Source organism: Schistocerca americana, chromosome 4, assembly GCF_021461395.2.
Source record: "Schistocerca americana isolate TAMUIC-IGC-003095 chromosome 4, iqSchAmer2.1, whole genome shotgun sequence".
Lineage (NCBI taxonomy): Eukaryota > Metazoa > Arthropoda > Insecta > Orthoptera > Acrididae > Schistocerca > Schistocerca americana.
Window position 1 is genome coordinate 531,577,490 of NC_060122.1, and position 16,318 is coordinate 531,593,807.

Sequence of the window (16,318 nt, forward strand, 5' to 3'; positions counted from 1 at the left end):
GCTGGTGATTTTAATATAGATGTCCTGAAAAACACTGTCAGTGAACAGTTACTGAAATCAGTTACAGTGTCATTCAATTTAATTTCTACAGTAAATTTCCCAACTAGGGCATACAAATGTTCTAAGACTGCCATTGATAATATCTTTATAGACAATTCTAGGCAACTAAGCCAAATTACAAAACCAGTAGTAAATGGGATATCTGACAATAACATGCAACAAAATAAAATGGTTCAAATGGCTCTGAGCACTATGGGACTTAACATCTGAGGTCATCAGTCCCCTAGAACTTAGAACTACTTAAACCTAACTAACCTAAGGACATCACACACATTCATGCCCGAGGCAGGATTCGAACAGTAGCGGTCACGCGGTTCGTGACTGAAGCGCCTAGAACCACTCGGCCACACTGGTTGGCCAACATGCAACACCTAACATTAAATTCTGAAAATTGTCAGGGTAAAAAATCTATCAGAACTGAGTACAGAAGGCCAATAAAACAGTCAAAAACTGAGAAATTTAGGAGATTGCTCAAAGAAATTAATTGGATGGATGTTTACAGCATCCAAAACACAAATGGAAAATGCAAAACATTCATTAATAAAGTTAGCACCTTATATGAAAATTGTTTTCCCCTGAAGGTAACTCAAATTAAGCAGAAGTCTAATAAGAAACCATGGACCACACAAGGGATATTGATACTAGTATTATAGCTCATTACAAAAAATATTGCAAAATACTGAAGAAGGTTATCCAGAAATCTAAACGCCTGCATTGTGAGAAGAAGATAAATACACCCAGCAATAAAATAAAAACAATATGGGATATAGTTAAGCCAGAGACAGGTAGGACCAGAAATGAGAAGGAACAAATAGCTCTAAAAATAAATGAAACCCTGGTTAACAAATGCATGTTATGTTGCAAACCATTTAAACAAGTATTTTGTCTCTGTTACTGATACCATTGGGTTGTCAGGTTCAGTAAATATTGCAATGGAATATCTGAGACCAGTGCACACAAGTAATCTCATTAAGATAGAATTGACATTTACTTCCTGCCTCACTCACACATTTTCACATGTTATTTTCCATATCTTCCTATACCACATTGATCTTTTGTACCTCATCCTACCAAACAGCACCTCCCACCACCCTTATCTCTTATTCCAGTGTACACATACTATCCTCATCTAATCTGGTCACATCTGCTGTCCCCTTTCTTCATACATATCTACCCAAGACCTGCATCCCACACTATTGTCTTTCTATTTTTCTCTTTGATGTCATTTTGTTTCCACGTCAATTTTGGTTTGTTTTCACCTTCCACTAATGGCCCTAATCCCTCAGGTTTCACCTTGTTCCCCATACTTCATCTGTTGCACCCTTTTTGTGATTTTTTCCCACATATTTTTTAAGTAGTTTGCATACTTTTTCACATATATACTTACGTAACTTACATACTTCAATGCATTTTTATTTTCCACCATGAATCCTTGCTACTTCCATCTGTGACAATACAGAAAGGTTTCCTTACCCCTAGCTAGAGCCCAGTCCCACATATTGTCCCTGCATTGTTAGCTGGCTCATGGAAACTCCACTATGGCCTTACCACCAAATTATCTATCTGCAGCTGCGTCCTGTTTCTACAATGACCTCCATCTGTTCAGATTCTACCAGTCCTTATCTATCACCAACCTAGTCAGGCCCAAAATCTCACTGCAGTATCTTCTATCGATCCATAAAGTTCTCCTGCTCTTTAATTTCAAATTCCTGTATCTCATCTCTCACACTGGAACTCCTGCCATCCAGGGACTAGGGCAGCATACCCAGTGCCACCTCCAACAACTCTGTAACCTATTCACCTGCTACTCCCAGATTGGACAACTCCCTCCCACCATCGCATTGATTCCAGAACCTAAACCGACCAAAAACAGTCACAAACATTTCTCCAAAAGCCATAATCCCAAAGACGTACCAGACCTTTCCAAAGCCCGTACCTTCTTTACTACTCCCAAACTCAATCATGCTGCACTTGTTGAAGACATTCTCTCTTTCTTCTTTTTCTTACAGTCGAAACACATTTTCGCCACCAAACCTACCAAATGAGTCTCAACCCAAAACCAATGTTAAACCCTGCCTGACTCCATTAATTCCTCCTTCCAATCATGATCCACCCTCACTGCCCCCATATCATCTCCTACTGACATACCAGTATTTCTTAACTTAAACCCTGTTTCACCACCATTCCCCAAATCCCTCAACATGGAAGCTAAATATTACCTAAAAACTGATCCCCACTGTGGCATTAGTGTACACCCACTAAGAGAATCTATGCTCTTATAGATCCAATCTTTCAGTCTATTACCTGTAGTCTACCCTCCTATAGAAAAGACACCAACCATTTCCTCTACCATCTCTCCAAATTTTCTGTTCCTTTACTACGTGGTGCCCTCCTCATCACTACGGATGTTGCCTTGCTTTATGCTCACATCCCTAATGCCTACGGCCTTGCTGCTATTGGGCACTACCCTTGCAGTGCCCAATGGATTCCAAACCTACAACCTTCTCCCTGGTCACCATGCCAACTATACCTTCAACCACAATTACTTCACCTTTGAATGCATCACCTACAAACAAACCCATGGTACAATTGGCATCTACATGGCACCATTCTATGCCAACCTATTCATTGCCCATCAAGCGGATTCCTTCCTAAACACCCACAATCTCAAACCCTCACCTGCTTCAGATTCAATTTGTAATCTGGATTGAGGGTAAGGACATACTATCCACATTCCTCCAGGCCTTTACCACCTTCTCCTTCATTCGGTTCATCTGGTTCTCCTCAACACAACAAGCCAACTTCCTTAACGGTGACCTCAACCTCAAAGATGGCTGCATCAGTACCTATGTCCATATGAAACCTACTAACCGCCAACAATACCTCCACTTTGACAGCTGCCACCCAATCCAAGAAGTCTCCTCCATACGCCCTATCCACCTCTGCCTCTCACGTCTGCAGTTATGTGCAGTCGCTTTCCAAACAAATCTCTCTAAGGTCTTCACAGTCCGAAATTACTCTCCTAAACTTGTACAGAAACAGATGTCCCATGCCTTATCTTTCCAGAGCCCCACCATCAAGCCACAAAGGAGCATTCCCCTCATGACTCAGTACCATCCAGAACTGAAGCAACTGAATTACATTCTCAGGCAGCATTTCAGCTACCTCTCATCATGTCCTGAAATGAGGAACATCCAACTCATTATCCTTCCCACCCATCCCATAGTGGTATTTGACTGCCCACCAGACCTAAGCAATATCCTCATTCAACCCTACTCCATACCCACCCCAACCCTTCCCTTATGGCTCATATCCCTGTAATAGACCTAGATGCAAGACCTATCATATACATCCTCCCACCACCACCTTTACCAATTCAGTCACAAGCATAGCCTACCCTATCAAAGGCAGGGCTACCTGTGAAAGCAGTCATATGATCAACAAACTAAGCTGCAACCACCATGCTGCATTCCACATGGACATGACAACAAACAAGCTGTCTGTCTGAATGAAAGTCCACAGACAAACTGTGGCCAAGGGAGAGCTGGCTGACCCAGCTGCTGGGTATGCTGCCCAACACAACATTCTTCACTTCAATGACTGTTTCACAGCTGGTGGCATCTGGATCCTTCCTAACAAAGTCAGCTTTTCTGAAATGCAAAGGTGGGAACTTTTCCTGCAATATATCCTACATTTCTGTAACCTCCTGGCCTCAACCTTTGATAGTTCCTGTCCTTACCCCAACTATCCCCTTTGCTGGTCCCATTCCAACAGTGCACAGCCTTGTTTTCCACAATGCACCCACCTGTGTTTCTCCTGACCTCTACTTCTCTCCTTTTCTGCCCATCCCTGTATAAACACTCAACACTCAGCTGCACCTAGCTGCCCTACCCTGTCCCCCACCATATCCTGTGTGCTTCCACAAGCAGCACTTTACCATCCCCCACCTCTATGTTGCTATCCCTTCCCTGGTCCAGTATCCTCATTACCCCCACTATCCAGACTGCTTCTCCCATTGCACGAAGTTGTTCACAGTCCAGCCTCAGCAGCCAGAGACTGTGGTCATATCTGCGTGAGCTGTGCTTGTGTGAATGTGTCTCTGTACTCTAATTTAGAAGAAGGCCCTTTTGGCCAAAATCTCACATATTGCATTCTTTTTGTTGTGTCTGTCTACTACTCAACATCTCCTCTATATGGTAAGTAGCAGTCTATCTTTTCTTTTGTTCTGGGTTTTGTGTAGTATCTTTGTGATTTTTAGCACAAATAGTTACATTAACATCAATTCGAGAAGAAGGGAGAAATCATAGAAGAATGATTAAACCGATTGTATAACTACACAACAAGTTATAGAGTAATCTAAAAGTTGAAAGTACAGTAAAAATGACAACACACATGACAGCAGTAGGTATGCAACTTTTACTTATGCTAGTAGAGCATATTCATCAATAAAGGTCAAAATATAGAGATATTTTTAAAGCTGATTGTATATTTGCTGGGAGGCAATGAGAATATTATTTGATAAAACATTAACTAAGTGTTGAGGAAGGAAATGCTCACTCAGTATCATCATCTTGAATGTGTTAATTAGCTACTTTGACAAGGCCATGAGTTCCTAAAATCATGCCCTGAAAGAGATCCATTGTGTCTGAGATAATGCCCACCACAACTAGAATAGCTTTTCATCACTGTCCCAACGTCCACAATATCCTTGCGACACCCTACGATCCTCCTGCGCCCATCTCCCTACCATATGACTCCTACCCCTGTGATCATCCCCACTATTCTGTTGAGGAGTTCCTTGAAAAATTAAGCTGATTCTTGTTGTATTGCTGATTGTGTTTGCTTAAACTTATGGCTTGACTTTTCTTGGGTTCATAAACATTTTATTTTTATCTGTTTTTAGTTTTATGTTGTAACTTCATGTACTGACACGTTACATGACCTTAGAGATTTGTTCCTTAATTTGGTTCTATGGAACTTGACATTTAAACAAATAAATAAATAAACTGCAAGACTTGCCCTATGCGCCCTCCTATCACCACTTGTTCCAGCCCTGTAACTGGCAAAACATATACTATCAAAGGGAGAGTCACCTGTGAAATGATAAGTGTCATATAACAGCTGTTATGTAAACACTGTTTGGCCTTTTACACTGGCATGACTACCATCCAGTTATCAGCCAGGATGAATGGACAATGGGAGAGGATGTATACAGGCAACAAACAATATCCTGTTGCAGAGCATGCTCTACAACATGACTACTATCTAGTTATTGGTCAGGCTGAATGGACATAGGCAGAGGGTGTATACAGGCAACACACAATATCCTGTTGCAGAACATGCTGTACATGCATGACAGTCATGACCTCAGTGCCTGTTTTACAGTACCTACTCTTTTCTTCACTCCATTTTAGTTTTCAACATTTTTCATTTTCTGACTTGTCTATTTTTCACTGCCCCTCCTCCCACCTCTGTTGCATACAATGCACTTAGCTTTTCACTCTTATTAACTTGAGCACAATGTTTTAGTAATCTGTCTTGTATATTATCCTGTCTTCTACCTTAAAGCTCTCAGGTTTTCAAATCTTGTCTGATGCATTCCCCGACAGTCAGTCTTTCCTTCTTATTCTGTCCAGTAAGTCTCCCCTGACTCAGGGTTCTTGGTGAATTTTCTGAACTATGTCCCTTTCCCTAAATGTCTCTTCTGCCAGTAGAAGGCTCCACTGGCTCTGAAAGCTTGTAAAAGTTAAACCCTTTTGTGTGTGTGTGTGTGTGTGTGTGTGTGTGTGTGTGTGTGTGTGTGTGTGTGTCTGTGTCTGTGTGTGTGTGTGTGTGTGTGTGTTCCTCTGTGTGGTGTCACCGCCAGACACCACACTTGCTAGGTGGTAGCCTTTAAATCGGCCACGGTCCGGTAGTATACGTCGGACCCACGTGTCGCCACTGTCAGTGATTCCAGACTGAGCGCCGCCACATGGCAGGTCTAGAGAGACTTCCTAGCACTCACCCCAGTTGTACAGCCAACTTTACTAGCGATGGTTCACTGACAAATTACGCTCTCATTTGCCGAGACGATAGTTAGGATAGCCTTCAGCTACGTCATTTGCTACGACCTAGCAAGGCGCCATTATCATTTGCTATTTATCTTGTGATGCATGTACCGTCAGACCAATGTTCAACAATTATGGATTAAAGTTAAGTATTCCAGCAGCTATGTACCTTTTTTGCTAGTCTCAATTCCTTGTCATTTTCCAGACCTCACGCCATCCTGCGTGAGCTTAAACGCGTGCCTTTCGGCTACCTCGTAGTGGCTTGGCTGTCTCGCCAAGTCACAACACTCTGCTACTACTTGGTGAGCAGATTTTTCATCTATCCATTTACATTATATTTTCACTCAATATTTTATGATAATAATGACACTAGTAAGCATGGAGTGGCATTCGAAATTCTAAACCACAAAAAATAGTTCAGTATTTCTAAAATTGTCAATTTCTGATTTAAAATTCCACATGTCACCTGAAAACACGTCTTCAGTACCATGAACTGCACTTTCTCAAACATCACACCAAAATATTTCTAAGCAACATGGTCATGATACACAAGCACAGGATTTTACTACCAGTGCAGGACTATGACTGAATCACATAGTTATGAACCCACAGACATGCTTATTCTTGTGCTCCAAGAGCCACTACAAAATCCATTTTCTTTACTGCATCTATTCTTCTTTTTCATTACTTTTTGAAGTGTTTTCTCAACTTATAGTCTCATTTATGTATTGATTTATTTATTTAATTAGATCAAAATGTCTTCAGATTGTGACGTTCACCATTTGTTCATGAACATTGTATGTGCATGTTCATACACAATTATTCTAACCTGAAGAACCAGATATTAAACCAACTCCATTGTAAAAGATTTATTTGTTCACTCGCAACCAGTTTCAGGCAATTATAAGCCCATCTTCAGGTGAACAAGAATGATGAAGCAAGTGGTTGCCAAAAGTGGCCACCACAAACTGGACACCAAGCTGCAGTATCTTGCCTTCACATACAACTAGCACTTGTAAGGTCTACAACAGTACTCAAAGCCTTTTCTAAAGTCTAAGAAAAGCCAGTTTTATTGTGTTTTTTATCCACTGTTTCTAGTGGATTTTGCAGAAAATCATAGATGGCACTGTTGGTAATTCATTTTTCCTGAAACCATTACAGCTGTCAATGAGGATGTTGTTTCAATCTAACAATTTCATTAATGTGTTAACCCCCAGTTACTATTGTTGAGTCATTTTTGACCCCAGCATAAGCAGCTCTTGTGCCAAAGATTGTATGTATTCTCTTAGAAGTCAATTATCTTCAAGTAAACGAGTTACTGCAAGTTGTGACGATGTTTGTTACAGAGTAATTGGATTTTGGGGTCGCTGAAGACTCCAGGATAGTTCTTAAGTGCACATTATTTCTGAATATTTCATTGTGTTTTCTGTTTCACATGTGTGATCTAACAGTGAGTAGTGAAACTATTTGCATCAACGGACATGTTATGATGGCGGAAGAGGTTATGGACTACATAGATAACATACAAAATGAATCTGCAGAAGAAGCACGAAGCCAGGAACACGATTCCAATATAAGTGATTGTGAAAGTGAACACAGTGCTCACAATACAGACACAACAATTTCTGATTTGGATGTCTCAGAAGCCAAAATCTCTGAAAATGATTCTGGTAGTTGTTACTATGGGAAAAACAGGTTCAAATGGACACTAAACCCACCCAGTAGCTCTAGAACCAGAAAAACTAATATTATTGCTCAATTACTGGGATTTATTGGACCTGCTTGGCAATGCAAGCCTTCTATGCCATTTGAAGCAGGGTCTCTTCTTATTACAGATGATATGCTGAACACTATAGTAGATCACACAAATGCAGAATTTTCTGGAGTGAGTGCAAATTATGGCGTGACTGCAACTTATGTTGATCATGTGACTCTAGAAGAAATGTGAGCATTTTTCATATTGATTTATCTCACAGGTACTTGAAAATCTAATCAAGAGAATGCTGGCACACTTTTTGCTACAGAGCTAACAGGAAGACCAGTATTTAGAGCAACAATGTCCAAGGAATGGTTTCTTTTTCTTCTGTTATCAGATTTGAAAACCAAGAAACAATCAAACAGAGAAAACAATCAAGTGACAAGTGGGCAGCTATTTCTGAATTGTTTAACAAGTTTATACCGAACTCCACAGCAAATTATAGCTGCTCACGATTTGCAACTTATGATGAAATGCTAGTAGGTTTTTGTGGACGCTGTTCTTTTAGAGTGTATCTACACAGAAAAACCCAAAAATGTGAGTTAAAAATTATATATTTGTGTTGTGCAAAATCCCACTATCTGCTAAATGCTTTTATTTATTCAGGGAAGGCAACAACACCAAACCCATTACAATCCAACACAATCTGTTCTGAAGCTGGCTCAACCTACTGCTAAGACAAACAGAAACATAAATGGAGATACCTCGTTCACCTCTGTAGAACTGGCTAATGAATTATGAAAGATTAGCCTGCCATACGTCAGTACACTTCGGAAACAGAAACATGAAATGCCAGCAGAATTCTTGCCCAATAAAGAATATGAAGTGGGAGATACAAAATTTTGTTTCGCAAAGTGTTTAACAACATGCTCCTATGTCCCCAAGAAAAGTAAATCAGTAGTCATGCTACCATCAATGCATCATACAAGCACATTGATCAGCAGAGTGGTAAACCTGATATTATTCTATTTTACAATTCTACAAAGGGACGAGGGGGTGGGGCGGGGGGCGTGTATGCTCTTGATCAGAAGTCTGCTCTCTATAAATGTGGAAGAAGATGTAAAAGGTGGCCACTGGCCATATGGTGGGCTGTAATGGATATTGTTATTGTTAACAGTTACATAATATGGCAGTACTAACACAAAGATGTCACATTGTCAATTTATGAAAGAACTGTCAACAATTCTAACTGAAAAGCACATGAAACAAGGTTTTAGAGTACCAACTCTATCAATAAGTTTGAAAACATTTAATTCAGTACTTTGTTTGGAAGAGCAGGTCCAAACATCAAGCTCAAGTGGGCCTTAAAAGCCTCAAGGATGTAACTTTTGCTCAAGAAATCATGACAAAAAAGTGTCAGTCACTTGTTCAAGATGCAGTGAATATATCTATATGTCTGCAGAAACCACACTCAGCAGGAGACATTATGTGTACAATGCAACAAAGAATTACTTTATTATGAACAATAATATTTTAAAAATTGAAATTTTTGCTAAGCATAAATTAATGGCTGTTAATTTCTGTACTAAGCATTAAATGCCAGCTGGAGTGGCCGTGCGGTTCTAGGCGCTACAGTCTGGAGCCGAGCGACTGCTACAGTCGCAGGTTTGAATCCTGCCTCGGGCATGGATGTGTGTGATGTCCTTAAGTTAGTTAGGTTTAATTAGTTCTAGGCGACTGATGACCTCAGAAGTTTAGTCACATAGTGCTCAGAACCATTTGAATCAAGCATTAAAAAATCACATATCCCCTTCCAGAGATTAATTTGGACCATAATCAACTAGGCAGATGAAGCAAAAAAAAGAGCTACAACTAAAATGAAAAATTTGTTACTTTAAAATTACCTCTGCATTGAGAATTGAAAAAAATGTGGACATTAAAATAAACATGTCCTGTATTAGTTTCTGGCTTTCTTATACCTCATATTTAGATTAAAGAAGTTGTAAACAAGTTGAAATGAATGTGGATACTGAACCAAAGTAAATGGAGATACCAATAGATTCTGGGGTCACTGATGACCCCACAACAGTAGTTGTTATAGTAAAAAATATTGACAGTAAATCACTATATTTACCAGGGGCACTGATGTGTTTGTGAAATACTGCTTTATGTCGTAATCTGGAATACGCTGATTCATGTAGATATCCTCTTAAAAGTAGATGCAACCTGAATGATTTCATCTAGAATTGTTTCACAAATGTAGATTGTAGAGAGACATGAACGTGCTTTCTGCTGCAGTTTCTCTGAACTATCTATTTTATCACTGACTAATAAGTATTTGTGATAACTGCACTGTAGTGCCTGAAACAATTTTTAATATGTTTTGGGACCAGTAGCTCTCATGTTGTCATGGTTCAGAGTGATACTCTGTTTTTTTAAGAAACTTCCTTATTATTACTTTCCAGACAACTGGCTTTTATTTGCTAAGTCTGTCATGACTCTTCCTCCCTCTCCATGTATTTTTTAACTATGTCTTTTCTTTTGGATTTGTGCTTCTTAATACTTGGTTTTTGAGAGTGAAGGTGTTTTCAAAGTAACAGCTGAAAATGCTAGAAAATTTCTCAAACTTTTTGTTGGTGTTATCCATAAGAGAAATTACTAAATCACTTTTCTTCTGATAATAGATAATTGTACGTGAATATGATACACGCATTAAACCCTCTTGCTTTTACAGTTCTATTATAGTTCTGGGTGCACAGCAAGTAGCTTGAGAGGAAAACAATTTGGGCTTAATGATTACTATTTCTTCACATCTTGCATAATACATTTTCCTGTCTCTAGTCTGACATTAACATGACTGCAGCATCACAATCATATATCACCTTCTACCCAACAAGAAAGTCATAGTTGATTTAACTACTGAACATCATCTGCTGCATGCATTTTATTGCACTTTGAACATCTTTATTATTTTGCACCTTTATTTGCATATTCAGCATGACATTAAAATTACATTCATAATATGACTCTAGCAAAAGCAAACTGCACATAAAGTGTGTACAAATTATACAAGTTGTGATTGGAAAGTTTTAAGAATGGATCTACTACTGCTTACTGAGTTGCAGGCAAGTACACGGAGGGTGGGGAGTGAGTCATTGACTTGTCCGTGGACACCCTCTGACAGGAAGCTGTGTTTCCTTTTTTTGTGGCGGCGTTCGTAGGGACAAACAATTCGCTGTAGAAATGGCTTACGAAGTCACCGCCACACTTTTAATAGCGGGCCGACTGGTCCGCTGGAACAGTGAACAGAAAGATGAAAACCCAAACACTCTGATTAAATAAAAGTCGGTACTTATCTTCATTAACGAAGATACAGAAACACAGTACTGAACTCCGTGTCTACAGAAATCTGTCTAGTTCGAGTCGGAGCGGCTAGGTCAGCGTCGGCTGACGACAAACAACAACTCTGCTGCGATGAACACACAACTGACTAGCAAGTACACAATTCGGTGGTGAGTATACAACTGAGCGGCGAATACAGAAGTGTCCTAGCGCTCGCGACTCCAGCGCTTAAGAAACCAGAAGCCAGCGGTGACGCGCGCAGACTTGCGGCGATTTCCTGTCTCACTGGCACTGCTTATGCGGACGGCGTCCGGACTTTGATGCTGCCAACCTTTTGGCAGCAGGCTCGGGTGGCATTACTGGCTAGGATATAACACTCCTCCCCCCCAAATCGCCGCACCGTCGTTGAATAATGACGTGGCGAGCGTCGACGGCGGGGGAGGGGTCTGGCCGCAGGCGTAGCAGAAGAGACCAGGGCGGAGACTGTTGTCGGTGGCAGTCCCCGGTCCGCACCCCAGCATTGGCTGCGCGGGGCCTCGGGAAACACCGACTGAAAACCGAGGTCCGGGTGCACGCCTGTGACCACGGGCGCAGCTTCTGGTACTGGGCGCGACGGGGCGTCGGGACCCACGAAGAGAGGCAGCGTCTCCTGACGCTGCGTCGACGGCTGCTGAGTGGGCGCCGGACAAGGCGCTGCGGTGTCAGACTCCTTGGGGTTGCCCAAGGAAAGCAGCTGCAGGACAGGCTGCACAGCCACCGCTTGGGAAGGCGGCCCGGCTGAGGGGTCGACGTCCATCAGCTCCGAAGGCGGTGGTGACTGAAGAGGGACCGCAGGTGCCGGAGCGACCACCTGGGGCGCTCCCGGATGAAGCTGCGCGGGAGGCATCAACGGGACGGGCTGTCAGCGTGGTAGCGGCGACGGCTGCTGCTGCTGCCCTGGTGGCGGCAGCGAAGTCGGAAGGCGCGGCTGGAACCCGCCACAGACCAAATCTGTGGACAAAGAACGAGTGGCAGAATCCGGGCGGCCAGTGCGGCGCAACTGGTTCTGATACCTCCTGTGCACCCCAGTAGCACCTTGAACAGTATAAAAACTGCGACCCTGGACACTTATCACGGTACCACGTTCCCAACGACGGCGACCGTGATAAACTCTGAAAAAAACGGCGTCGTTGCGCTGAAAACGCGTGCGATGCTCAGAAGCAGCGGGTCGATCCGGGGGGTGCAACAACCGTAGTAGGGTGCGATGACGACGGCCGTGGAGAAGCTCCGCAGGCGAAGGGCCGTCGCGTGGCGTGGTCCGGTACGACGACAGGAACGTGATGAGGGCCTGCTGACGAGAGTGTGTAGCACGAAGGTGGTCCATATGATCCTTGAATGTGCATACAAAACGTTCCGCTGCACCATTCGATTGAGGGTGGAACGGCGGAGTAAGAACATGGCGAATGCCATTGGCAGAACAAAAACTTTCAAATTCAGCAGAGGTAAATTGTGGACCATTGTCAGACACTAAAACTTCTGGAAGACCCTCAATACAAAAAATTGAAGTCAACACCTGTATAGTTTGTGCAGACGTTGTAGACTGCATGGGCACAACAAACGGAAAATTACTAAATGCATCTATCACGATGAGCCAACGAGAATTCCAATATGGACCAGCGAAATCAATATGTACTCGCTGCCAGGGACCGGCAGGGCGTGCCCACTCAAAATAGCATTGAGGCGGAGCAGCTTGGTGTTCGGCACACGTCGAACAATCTGTAGACATCTGCGTAATCTGCTTATCAATGCCGATCCATGTACAATGACGGCGGGCAAGCTGCTTGGTGCGGACCACTCCCCAATGACCATGATGCAACAAGTCGAGGACCTTGGATTGGAGCACTTGGGGAACCACTACACGAAGCTGGTCATTCTCGGTGCGTAACAGCAAAACTCCGTGCGAAACAGACAACAGATGACGTTGCGGATAATAGCGACGAACCACAGGATCCGATATGTCCTTTGCCTTGGACGGCCAACCACGTTGAACAAAACGTAATAGTAAACTCAGATGAGGATCCGTAGCTGTCTCACGTGCCACCTGACGATAATCAATCGGAAAATCCCAGAGGGATTGATGCTTATCGGCGTCAATCTGATGGCAAGAGTCGTCAGAGGAATCGAAGACATCATCCGCAGCAATCGGCAATCTAGAAAGCACGTCAGCGTTTGCATGCTGAGCTGTAGGGCGATACAGTATCTCATACTGGTATTGTGATAACAAAAGAGCCCAACGTTGTAGTCTCTGAGCTGTCCGCTGAGGAACTGGTTTAGACGGATGAAACAGTGACGTCAGGGGCTTGTGATCTGTTACTAAATAGAATGGTCTACCATAGAGGTAGTGATGGAATTTTGTGACACCGAACACAATAGCCAACGCTTCCTTGTCCAATTGGCTATAATTACACTGAGCTTTGTTTAGCAATTTAGATGCGAACGCAATAGGACGTTTGGTGTTACCGACTCAGTGAGACAACACAGCACCGAGGCCGAAAGAAGAGGCATCACAAGCTAACACCAGAGGCTTGTTAGGGTCGTAATGGACCAGACAACGATCATTCAATAAAGCCTCTTTAAGCTGCTGAAAGGCTGATTGGCAATCAGCTGACCACACAAACGGAACATTCTTACGACTCAGTGAGACAACACAGCACCGAGGCCGAAAGAAGAGGCATCACAAGCTAACACCAGAAGCTTGTTAGGGTCGTAATGGACCAGACAACGATCATTCAATAAAGCCTCTTTAAGCTGCTGAAAGGCTGATTGGCAATCAGCTGACCACACAAACGGAACATTCTTACGACTCAGTGAGACAACACAGCACCGAGGCCGAAAGAAGAGGCATCACAAGCTAACACCAGAAGCTTGTTAGGGTCGTAATGGACCAGACAACGATCATTCAATAAAGCCTCTTTAAGCTGCTGAAAGGCTGATTGGCAATCAGCTGACCACACAAACGGAACATTCTTACGGCGGAGACGATGCAACGGTGCAGCAATCTGTGATGCATTAGGTATAAACCTAATATAATATGTCAATTTGCCAAGAACTGCTTGCAATTCATGCAGATTGCGAGGGCGGGCAAACCACGAATAGCTGCTAAATGTGACTGGGAGGGATGAATGCCTTGAGCATTAATAACATGTCCCAGATACTCCATCTCCGTAAGGAAAAATGAACATTTATCGATGCTGCAACGTAGGCCTGCCTGAGACAACACTGTAAACAAACACTCCAAATTACGGAAATGTTCAGCAGGCGTCCGACCGGACACAACAATATCGTCTAAATAGTTGCAACACGATGGCGCATTAGCCAGAAGTTGTGACAAAAAACGCTGAAAAACAGCTGGAGCTGACGCACAACCAAAAGGCAAACGCAGAAAACGGAACAACCCCAACGACGTGTTTATGACAAAATACTGTTGTGATTGCTCGTCGAGGGGCAATTGCAAATATGCTTCACGGAGATCAATTTTGGAAAAGAAACGAGCTTCCCCTAACTTATCCATCAGCTCGTCCGGTCTAGGCAAAGGAAAAGAATCAATGACAGTCTGAGGATTAACTGTTGACTTAAAATCAGCACACAAAAGTAACTTGCCAGACGGTTTCTTTATAATAACTAAGGGAGAAGCCCACTGGCTCGCTGAAACGGGTTGAATAACACCGTTGTTTTGCCAACGACGAAGTTCATCTGCTACAGGTGCCCGGAGGGCATGAGGCACTGGACGAGCACGAAAAAATCGAGGCTGAGCATTATCTTTTAACGTAATATGAGCGGCAAAGTTCGCAGCACAACCTAGTTCGTCTTTAAATATGTCACTGTACTGTTTACACAAATCGGTTATGCTGTCTTGAGGAACAACAACAGAATTAATTTGCAACACATTGTCTTGGATAGACAGGCCAAACAAGTCAAAACAGTCTAATCCGAAAATGTTTACACTGTCTGTAGCGCGGAGCACTGTGAATGAAACTGTTTTTGTATTGCCACGGAATGTGGCTGGCGCGCTACATACACCTAACACAGGAATTTGTTCTCCACTATAAGTAGCCAAAGAATGTTTTGCCGCTGAAAGTTTAGGGCGGCCGATAGCCGCATACGTAGCACTATTTATGAGAGTCACAGACGCACCAGTGTCTAATTGAAAATTGAAGGTCTTATCCTGGATGCGTAGCTTCACAAATAGTTTATTACACTGTCTCTGGATCGGTGCAGTGGAGGCGGAAGACACAAAATCAGCGCGTTTAGCGCGTGTTCGCTGCTTACGACAACTCGTGGGTTGGGCGGGTGGAACAACAACTCCCGCTTCACTTGCAGTCTGTACATTACTTTTTACAGTGTTTGAATTACGCTTCGGTCGCATAGCAGAGGGCTGGGTGGGTGGCTTATTGCGAACAAGTTTATTACCCACACGAACCGTGGAAGAGTCTTTAAACGCGACCTTCTGGGCGGGCTGGCTTTGAAGAACATGAATATCCATGGGCTGGGCAGCACTAGAATTGTTCTTGCGTTTACGCAAACAAACAGTCTGGATGTGTCCTTTCCTTTGACAAAAGTGACAAACCGCGTTTCTTAACGGGCAACGTTCATGACGATGAGCAAGAACACACTTAGGGCAAGACTTAACTCCATCATTTTGCACACGCGGCTGACGAATGTGTTTAACATGACGCGGCCGGCTAGTGTTTACAGTCTGACTCTGCCGGTGGGGCCGTGGGCGTGACATAACTTGCTTAGCACAGGCAATTTGAGAAATACATGGCTGATCTAACTCACACTCAGCATAGTCAAAAGTATCTTGGGCTTCAATGATGTTCATCACAGTCTCTAATGACGGGTCAGGCAACTTTAAGATAGCAGCACGAATACGAGAATCTGCAATGTTTTGAGTAATAGCGTCTCGTAACATGACATCACTGTAGGAATCTCCACACACACAATTAAATCGGCACTGACGGGTGAGGCCCCGTAAATCTGTTAACCACTGTTTATTAGATTGATGTGGCAGTTTCTTTAATCTGAAGAACTTGAATCTGGCTGCTGCCACATGAACTCGCGACTCGAAATACTCAGCAAGCTTGTTAACAACAACGTCATAGTCTAAAGCTTCTGGCTTGGATTCTGGGAACAA